Consider the following 9,831-nt stretch of genomic DNA (forward strand, 5'->3'; position numbering starts at 1 on the left):
AGTTGAAGAGAAAATAATCTCAAGTATTAATAACATTAATATTTAAGCAAACAAACTTCAATATAAGACCCTGTTTATTAAGCTTGTGCAGTGAACGTTTGTCAACAGTAGAGGGCAGCAGTGAACACAAACTTAATACAACACTGGCTGTGCAGGTTTCTGCAGTGTCGTCTTCACATTTAAATTAATAAAGTGTACTCCAAGCAGAAAACATGCCCACCAAAATACAGTTTTAGTGCTATCACCTCACTTTTCTCCCACAATGCAATGCACAAAGGGAATAAAGAAGCTGATCACAGCTGTTAAAAGATAAATAAATTGTAGATGTGGCAGAAACAGTGTTGAAAAAGATCTCAACGTTCCTTTATGAAGAGTCACTGGGTTTCACATGATGGTTTCACACTCAAGACACTTGTCACTTGACCTTCTACTCAAACACACATGGGAAAGACTGTACATGGTTGTCATGACAACAATACTGTTAATTTATCTGTTGCAGGTTTCAGATAGCGAGAAAGTCCACAAGAGGGATATACTGTGTGTGTGTGTGTGTGTGTGTGTGTGTGTGTGTGTGTGTGTGTGTGTGTGTGTGTGTGTGTGTGTGTGTGTGTGTGTGTGTGTGTGTGTGTGTGTGTGTGTGTGTGTGTGTGTGAGAGAGAGACTGTGGTTTTAACTGTAATATAATCTTACTGGTAATGATCCAATTACCTTATATGGTAAAGAGGATTTCAAAAGACAAATGTATTTTCGGGCTTCTGCCCTGTTTTAACACACTTTTTCTTTGACAGAGGAGACACAGAAAGCACTTTGTGAAGCTGTCTAATCCAAAAGAAACATCACCCAGCCAGTGATTTCTTTTATTTCATTGTACACGTGTTAATCAGAGTGCTTCGGTCTGCTTCATTGAATTGAAACTTTGTAAGGGGACTGCATCTTGGTCCAGTTGATGGCTCACCCTCCTCACAGTGTTCACACATCATCAGATTGATCAACATCTTCACAGCTATCTCAGTGGCTTGTGTGGCTTCATTTTGTTTATGTTAAGTCCCCACCCTTGCAAACTACTCCCTTTTCCTTTTTGAGAATATGCTGTTGCTTCTTGTTGACAGGGATTTATTCCACGGAAGGCTGCAACACATTTAGCATCTGAGAATGACTTTTTTCTTCAAACTTCTCTTATAGCATCATGTCCTGTCAGGGCATCCTGTTTCAACACAGAAACATATTCATTGAATCAATACATTCATAGTGAAGCAGAGTACCATCAACTATGATAACATGAACAAAACAGACAGGATTTGTCCTTTTTAAAAAAAAACACATTCTTATCATAGAGTGTATATAAGAAGTGGAAGCAAGTACTTGTTTTAAAAGTAAAGCCAATGTGGAAGTTCCTTTAAGATGCATTCTTTATGATGACCAGCAGGGGGAGCGCCACTGGTGGCAAAAGTGGTGAAAATGTACTGTAGGAAACCAAAAAGAACATTGAGTCTACTTCTCTCTTGATTAGTCACTTTGGAGAACATTTTCCAACAATTATGTTGCCAATTGCAGCTTTCTTTTTTCCCCATCTTTTTTTCTTTTGTGGGAGACAAAGACATCCATTCTTGTGCTTCATATCCTTGATGGAAAGTTCAGGATTATAGGATGCTCCTCATGAGAACGAAGCCGGAAAAAAAGTGAATACAGCATAGACACTCCATAAAGCAGGCACAGGTAAGCTGCTGGAGTTCATTGATTCTCTGTCTCTTTAAGTGAAAGCCCCTAAAGCTTCTGGATACAGAATAAACTCCACCTGCCTGGTTTGCCCTGCAGGGTAAAACAAACACAAGGATTCATGTCTAACTGCTTTCTAATCCAACTGAGCGACAGCTGAGTCATTCTGACCACCGAGTTGTTTTCCATTTTACTTTCTGGCACAATTCTAAATTTATACTGAAATACAAGAATTAAACATTTAATTCCACTCTCTCGCAGACTAGAATCAATTCTCTCTCTGTTCTGGTTTCAACTCTTTCTGGTCTACTTTAATGATCAGTCTAAACCTTCTTACACTTGATATGAAACACTGAATTTGATTTCCTTCAAAAAAATATGTTTGACTTTTGGGACATTTTTGGTATCCCTTGTAATTCCTGTATTTTAATATAGTTCTTAATAAATTAGGCTCATGCATAAAGCACATTACTAACTCCATCAGTGGCGTGCCATTGACGTACATTGTTGAATGCATTCATTATTTGTTATTCAATTCATTGTTCTGAGAACTTGTGTGCTTTATAATTGAAACAAATGCCAAGTGGGAGCAGAAAGATTGCAATTCAGCTCAGTCCGATTTGGAGATACTAATTTAGACGTTATTCAGTTTATTAACTTTTAACCCTACTCTCATAAAACTAGCAGTTTGTATCCTCCATTGCCCTGCAATTTTTTTTTCCAGTTTTAGCACTTTATGTCCCTTAATTCCCTTAATGTCTGTTCACCCAGTCATCTTCGGACATGGTTTAATAAGATAAAATATCAAAAAAAAGTCTGACAACATGAGATGATGAACAAGTCTGAACAGGGAAGAGCTGACCACATCCTGACTCAAGATGACATCATCACCCTGCCAGGAAGTCAGCATGGCTAACGGGAGATTTTATTCCCGGAAATTGATGTGAACAGCAATTTTCAAAAGTACACATACAAACACATACAAACACGCACGCACACACACACACACACACACATACAAGCACACACACAAACAGACATGCACGCACATACAGGCACGCAAACGCACACACACAAACAAACACGCACGCACACACACACACACACACACATACAAGCACACACACAAACAGACATGCACGCACATACAAGCACACGCACGCACACTGATGAGCTGATCTGTACTTTAGGGTCCTTGGATGAGCTCATTCCTCATCTGTCATCAAAATGAATTTAAACCCTCTCAGACTCCAGGAAAATATGCTGCACCTATTGCTTTTTGTTTCCCACACACACACACACGCGCGCGCACACACACACACACACACACACACACACACACACACAGCATACATTTGTAAAGCTTTTAGAGAGCCTCTGATGGTTGCAGATTAAAAGGAAGAGGACGAGTCTTTCCGGCTGAAAGGGTCTGAGTCCCACAGCATTTTAGTGAATGAATGTTACTTCTACTTACTTCTACTCTTTTGTTTATACAATATTATGTGCTATATATCAGAAACTGTTCTTATCAATTTTTTATCAATCGAAGAATGTCGAGTTTTACCCTCTTTTTCTAAACTGGAACAAGCAAAGTGAAGGGAAAAAGTCCGTCACAGTGAGTGTGGATGTTTACCCAATGGAGGATGTGACACGGAGGGAGTGACTCACCTCTCTGACCCAAAAGTCGCTAACTTTCCAGCCAAATCCCTGAAACGCAGGAAATGTCTGTTTGCAGAAATGCCTCCATATGACAGGTAGTGGTTCAGCCAAGAAGAGGTCTTTAGTATACTTTTTAGAATCCCAAAACCAAGCGTTTTAGTGCCTTGCTTTACCCAATGATTAACTGAGGGAATCAAACTTTCAATTTTGACTGCTGTTTCCCATTAACAGCCCAATGCAAGAATATGTGTATCTGGGACGTGAACGCTGTGGATCTCTCTACACTTTAAATCAAAATGAATTTAAACCAGTGAGTGACGAGTGATTGCAGTCATAATGAATATTAATGAACGAATGAATGAAGCACTTTCCGATCCAAGGAGGACACACAGAGAGAGAGAAAAGGGCAATTTACCGCCAACCTAGTGTGGAAACAGTTGCCCTGGAGGTTAAGGCATGTGTGATGGATGATCCAACTCCTGTTTTTAATGATCAGATAGCTTACAGCTCCTCCAGTCTGAGGGAGGAAATGCTGCTCTAAATCTCTGCATCCTTTGGGGAGAAGAGAAATAATGAAAGGATGATGATAACATGGGAGGCAATACAGAAGAAACACAGAAGAAGAAGGGATTGAGAAATAAATGTATGAGAGAGATAAAAGTCAGGAGAGAGAAAAAAAGCAAGTGGCGACCAAAGTGAGGGACAGAAAGTAGTGCAGCAATCAGAAAAAGTCATTATAAACACTACTGGAGCAGCCCTGGGGAGTTGTAGATGAGGATATCTTCACACTGATTTTCAGAAGAAAATGCAAAAATGCAATTCCAGGTGGTGCTGCAGCAAAGCGTGCAGACTAACATTATGCTCCTAACAGCACTTCACCCTACTGCTGCATATAGGAGAATATCCCTCGCCTACTTTTTTATTAATACTACTGCCAAAAAATGGAGGTACTTAAAGAGTGTGAATGTTTTTTTTCCACCTTGAACATGTTTGTTAGTTACCTGCTCCCTGTTTCCTTGTCCTCTTTTCTACAGTTGACCCGAGTCTTGTTGTCTTCATAATTCTTTGAAGTCATCCTGCAGTGTGCGGTCTGCATTTGGGCCCTACCTGGGGAAGAATAGAGACACTGTGTCGTTGCTCTTCAGCCTTTTCTTGGTACCAGCTGTCTGTTATCTGCCGGCTGGTGTCATGCCCATATGACGTAAAGATACCAGACAATTTAAGACTCAAATGCAGAAATGAAAAGGACACAGGTTGAAGTTTAAAAAAATGACAGACTTGGTCATCTACTGACAAAAAAAAAAGGAGGTTATACACTTAAATGCAGTACGAAATAGCTAACAGATCCTGAAAGGGAGAGGGCATAAATACACTAATCCAAGAAACAGGCAGAGTCAAAACCATGAATAACAAAACAATGAACAGTCTAGGGACAAAGACAATCCAGCAACTGAGGAGGGCAACAAAGGACTAAATAAATCGGCTTTATTGAGATAATCAGGGCAGGCGTTTACTGAGGCCAGGGGGCACAGGTAGCCTAGGGGTTAGTGCACATGACGCCCCATTTACAGAGGCTTTTATACTCAAGAGCGGGCAACCCAGGTTCAGTTTGACCTTTGGCTCTTTTCCCGCATGTCGTTCCCTAATCTCTCTCTGTCCCTGATTTCTGACTCTGTCCTCTGTCAAAAAGCCCGAACATCAATCTTGAAAAAATCACTGAAGGCAGACGCTGTTTTCAAACTGGACAAGTAATAAACACGATTAACTAACTGTTTAAGATGTGAGTAATCATCTCTGCCATTCATTTTTTTGTTCCTTTGGCTCATAATCAGTGCACATGTTTTTGTAGCCTCCATCATGTATAATCATTTTAAAATGAAAGAAATGTGATATATTTTGGGGCAAAGTTGAGAAAACATTTTGCTTATCTTGGATCTGTATGGTTCTCATATCACATCACCTTTTTTAATTTATTTCAAGTGTGTCATAAGTATTTATGAAAGTTATCTTTACCATCTTTAATCATCTTTAACTGGCAGAGCAGCCTTCTCTCCCTCTCTTATATTCGGCCAGACTGAACCCTCTCCTCCACCATCTTTTCCCATCTTCTTCTCTTAAGCAAAGTTCTATAAACCGTTTCAACCATCCTGTGTTTATTTTCCTCCTGTGCCCTTGCCCCCTCTCTTCACTCCTTCCCTCTGACCTGCTTGCTGTGAGGGCTGTTTGCTCTGCCATCCCTCTCTCATCGTGCAGCTCCACCTGCGTCAGACGGCCTTCTCACTGTATCAAAGCACATAAACACAGTAAAGTGAGCTGAATCTGAATCTCCCTCCCTCAGTTAAAACATATGGTTTTAACACCGTCATGAAGGAAAGGTGTGCTACAGCATTCCCAATGGAAGAAACTGATTTAAGGGAGAAAATATCTCCTTCTTGTCTCTCCTTACTCTTTCTTATTCCTTAATAACTGTCGATTGCATTCGGTCTACATGTGGTGTTTCATTTCCGGGTTTCACACTCCAAACTAGACCTCTGAGTTCTTCTTATTTCTCCTCAAACAGATTAACATTTGGGGAATCTGATGGTAAGCCGAATTTGGCCTGCTCGCTCTGTATCTGTATCAGGTATAAATCTGGCTCTGCTGTGTGCAAAAGAATGTGTCAGGGCTCTCCGTTAATAGACCATGCTGTAATTCAATCATATAATTCAATCACCCTTTCTCCAACTCTGACTCCATCACAATCCACCTGGTCTCCAAGAGCAATATATCTGAAGATGTTTTCTGTGTATGAAGACGATATAAGAAGCCAACGGACTCTACACCACCTGTATTTTATGTTCATGATGTCCGCACGCTTCACAACTGTTTGTAAGAAGTCTTATCAAAGAATCTGACGCGTGCAACTCTGTTTTTAGTCGTTTTGCTTTGTGGAGACCAAGTAAGTACCATGCAGCAACAGTGGGATTTTTTATAACTAATGAAGTGTAGGATGCTGAGATTGGATAAGGTCATTTTTTTCTGGCTGGAAAGATTCCTATTTCAACTCAGTTTGCATCTTGGAGTCTGTGTCATGAGTTGAGTCACCAGAACAAATATCAGACCTCAAGAGAGTACCTGGATTTTAACGCCGAATAATTCTAGACTTTTGCGATATCCCATATTCTGGTGGTATAACCAAGTAAGAAGCGACTCTGCAGCAGCTGGTCTAATGTCTGTATCAGCTGTCTGTTAGTTACGTTGTGTAAACTCATCTAAATTCACTTACGGCAGAGCAGTCCGTTTGGAGAAGTAATGAATTGAATTATTCTGATCGAGTTACTCAGGAGGCTGCTGCGTGCTGGACATAATTGTATTGGTTAGTTGTTTGCAGCGTTTTAAATGTTTGTTTGTTCAGAGGAACACAAGGTGAGAAAGAAGAGCCAGCAGTTCTTTTAAGTTTTGTTTTTTTGTCATTTTTCACAGTAAAAGTATACTGACACATATCTGGATTTCATACACATACAAGGGGAAGAGGACTTTGTCATTGATCGAGCAAATATTTGGACCTCAGGGTCTCTTTGATCAACCTTTTAGACTGTAGCTGTTCAGACACGTTCAACTAATGCAGCATGTCCGTGATACGGCGAGCATCTCATCATTGATGTCATATTTTGGATCATAATCTGCGATTAGTTTGGTTGTCTTTGGAGAACTTGTTTGCTGCTGCTATCGCGTATAATCATCTCGTAGCACTGATGGAGACAGAGCGTGATTTAAACAGTGATGAATGGGAACACACAACCTCTCCAGTCCTGCTGGGCTGCACAGTGTGCTGCATGACCCTGTGTGATCATTCTGCTTCATAATGAGCAAAGTAGCAGAGTTGATATGCTTATTAAATAGAGGCTAAATTAACTCACTCTCAAAGTACAAGCTCTCGGGCTTATCGTGTTTAGAAAGTGAAATAATCATGGAGCCTATTTGCTGAAATTCTTACCATTTAAGACCTTAATCTTCAAACATTTGTCTCCATTTCATTCCTGTTTATCTTACACAAAGGAGGTAGCCTCACTAAACATAGGTCAGAATAACTTGTCCCATCATGCTCCTTTGAGACCTTCTCCCCATCTTCAAACAAAGGGCATGTTTCTATGTTATAGAATTGCCATCCTGACTACAATATTCAATGAATCATTTGGGGCTCATTTTAAACTGGGATGTCTTAACAATGAAATAAGGTTTATGTGTTATTGAGTTGCATGACTGTTTTGTGTATTTCAACTAGAACAAATGTATATTGTGTAATAAAGCTAGCACTTTGACTTCTACCTTCTAGACTCTGAAGCACTGCCCGATTGGTTTAGGAGGAAGGTCTCGCAATGTGAAACTGGTGCCACAGTGACCCAGAGTCAACCATCACCTAGTTTGAATTTCCTGCAGCAATTTCTTTTAAATGATTATCTCATTTGTATCATCTTTTAATTTGTCATGGGGGGGATCACTTTGTCTAAGCAGCATTTAGACTTTAGATTTGCAGAAATGATGCAACATTTATTTAGCTGTTTGAGTGCACTTTTGAGTGCAGAGAGTTATAGTCATCTTACATGTAACTGTAGGTAATGATTAACAGGTGACGGTACACAGAGTACAGAACTGCACATGCAGTGACAGACAGTGAGGAGCACTGTTGCTGCAATGCATGACTGAACATATTATTTATATGTGTGGCTGAAACAGTTCAAAACGAGACGCTGAAGCTTTAAATGTGACCTTTTACCTCTGACCTTCCGTAAAGGAGAGAACGCCGCTCCAAAGATTAAATACAAGTCAAGATATGATAAATAATCTCCTCATATCTGAAGCTTGAATCAGAAATAATGTGGATTCTAAACCTCCACCACCCCACTAATATTAGATTCTCAATGTTTTTTTTCTCTAAATATGACCCATCAAAGCTCCTTAAGAGATCATGTTATTGGAGTTTTATGGCTTCAACTCCAATTGAGGACACTGAGCATGATTGAATACAGCAGAAAAGCCATAACAGTGATAATAAAACAGGACTGGAGTGGTGGCTCATCTCTCTAATGGCTCTAGACTGTGTCAGAGAGAGAGACGGAGATATGAGAAATTTTACTCACCGAGCTGGCTGGAATCACTTTGAGCCGCTGTTTTCCTGAGGAGAGGGACGAGAGGGGTGTAGAAATATCTGCTTTGTGAGCAGCAGGAGCGCTGGATCAGACTGTGTTATTACACCTGCAAGCAATGAGTGGGCTCGCAAGATCAACCAAGGAGCATATTTGGCTTCCCACAGCTGCACTCTTTCTCTGCTTATCCTCCTTTTTTTCTTCCTCAAACTTTACTTCATGCTGGTTTGATTCCATTACTTTTTATAGAAGATCTCATCAAAGGGTGTTTGATTGGCATGGATTCTCTGATTTTTTTCTGACAGTTGAACAGACTCCACATTGAGTGCAGCCCAATCCATGTGTGCTTTCATTTTTGCCATTAAGTAAGCCTTGATATTTTTCTCTCCCCTGTTCTCTGGGCATGAATGCTGCCAAGTCTATTAAGTCGTCTGGCCCTCGATCCTCCCTTCAATATGTTTGGACAGCCAGGAAGGAACAAAAAAGTCATGATAATAAACTACAGAAGAAATCAATTACCCCTGTGCCAATATCTCTCTCTCGCTCGCTCTCTCTCTCTCTCTCTCTCTCTCTCTCTCTCTCTCTCTCTCTCTGTGTGTGTGTGTGTTAGGGGGGTAAGCTTTTCACTGAAGTTCAGCAACCTTTCTGATTTTGCAGACTAAGCACAAATCAGCATGATTTCATGAGCTGTGTTAATGAGTCAACCAGATTATTATGAAATATTTTCTATTTTTTTAAATTGTTTCTCATCAGCATGACTGCTGAGTCATCTTCTTGTATTTAAGATTTGCTATATATTTGTATCAGTTTTTTTATACAACAATGAGTAATTAAAACTTTACTTGATGTGATTTACAAACAGAAAATCGTCAACTCTTTGACACAAACTACAAAATGCATTTAAAAAGTAATTTTTCAATCATTTTCTAAATGTCTTTATTGTGTATGATCTTCTGGGTTTGGTACTATTAGGTACAGCGACACTCATTTTGGAATTATGGACATCTTGTGTATTTGATTGTTTCATCAGAAAATAATTTGACGAGCTAAATTGCAAAACTAAACCAAAAATTAAAGCAAAATGAATAAAAAAAGAGAGGAGAAGAGATTAAATGAGTAACACAATAATACTAACTATACTTGACCTGCTCAGAGCTCTACTCATCCACACTGCCATTCTTTTTCTTTTTTTTTTACAAATCATTTTCCATAAATGACAAAGAAACAAAGAGTTTAGTCATGAGTGTAAAAGTGTAATAAACGCACTGAAGCGTATTCATGAAGTGAAACTGTCTGACATGAGAACTTCTGACCTCACATTTCACAACTG

General features: G+C 39.7%; 1 long non-coding RNA gene across 1 annotated transcript; it reads right to left on the reverse strand.

The window, feature by feature from the left end:
• Positions 1 to 661: 661 nt before the first annotated feature.
• Positions 662 to 9,012, reverse strand: LOC136180357 (uncharacterized). The gene is made up of 4 exons (XR_010667046.1): positions 8,496 to 9,012; positions 5,579 to 5,655; positions 4,377 to 4,482; positions 662 to 1,204 (listed from the first exon to the last, which is right to left on the reverse strand). It is a non-coding gene; the product is annotated as an uncharacterized lncRNA (long non-coding RNA).
• Between the last annotated feature and the right edge of the window lie 819 nt (positions 9,013 to 9,831).

Source organism: Labrus bergylta, chromosome 10 (assembly GCF_963930695.1).
Source record: "Labrus bergylta chromosome 10, fLabBer1.1, whole genome shotgun sequence".
NCBI lineage: Eukaryota > Metazoa > Chordata > Actinopteri > Labriformes > Labridae > Labrus > Labrus bergylta.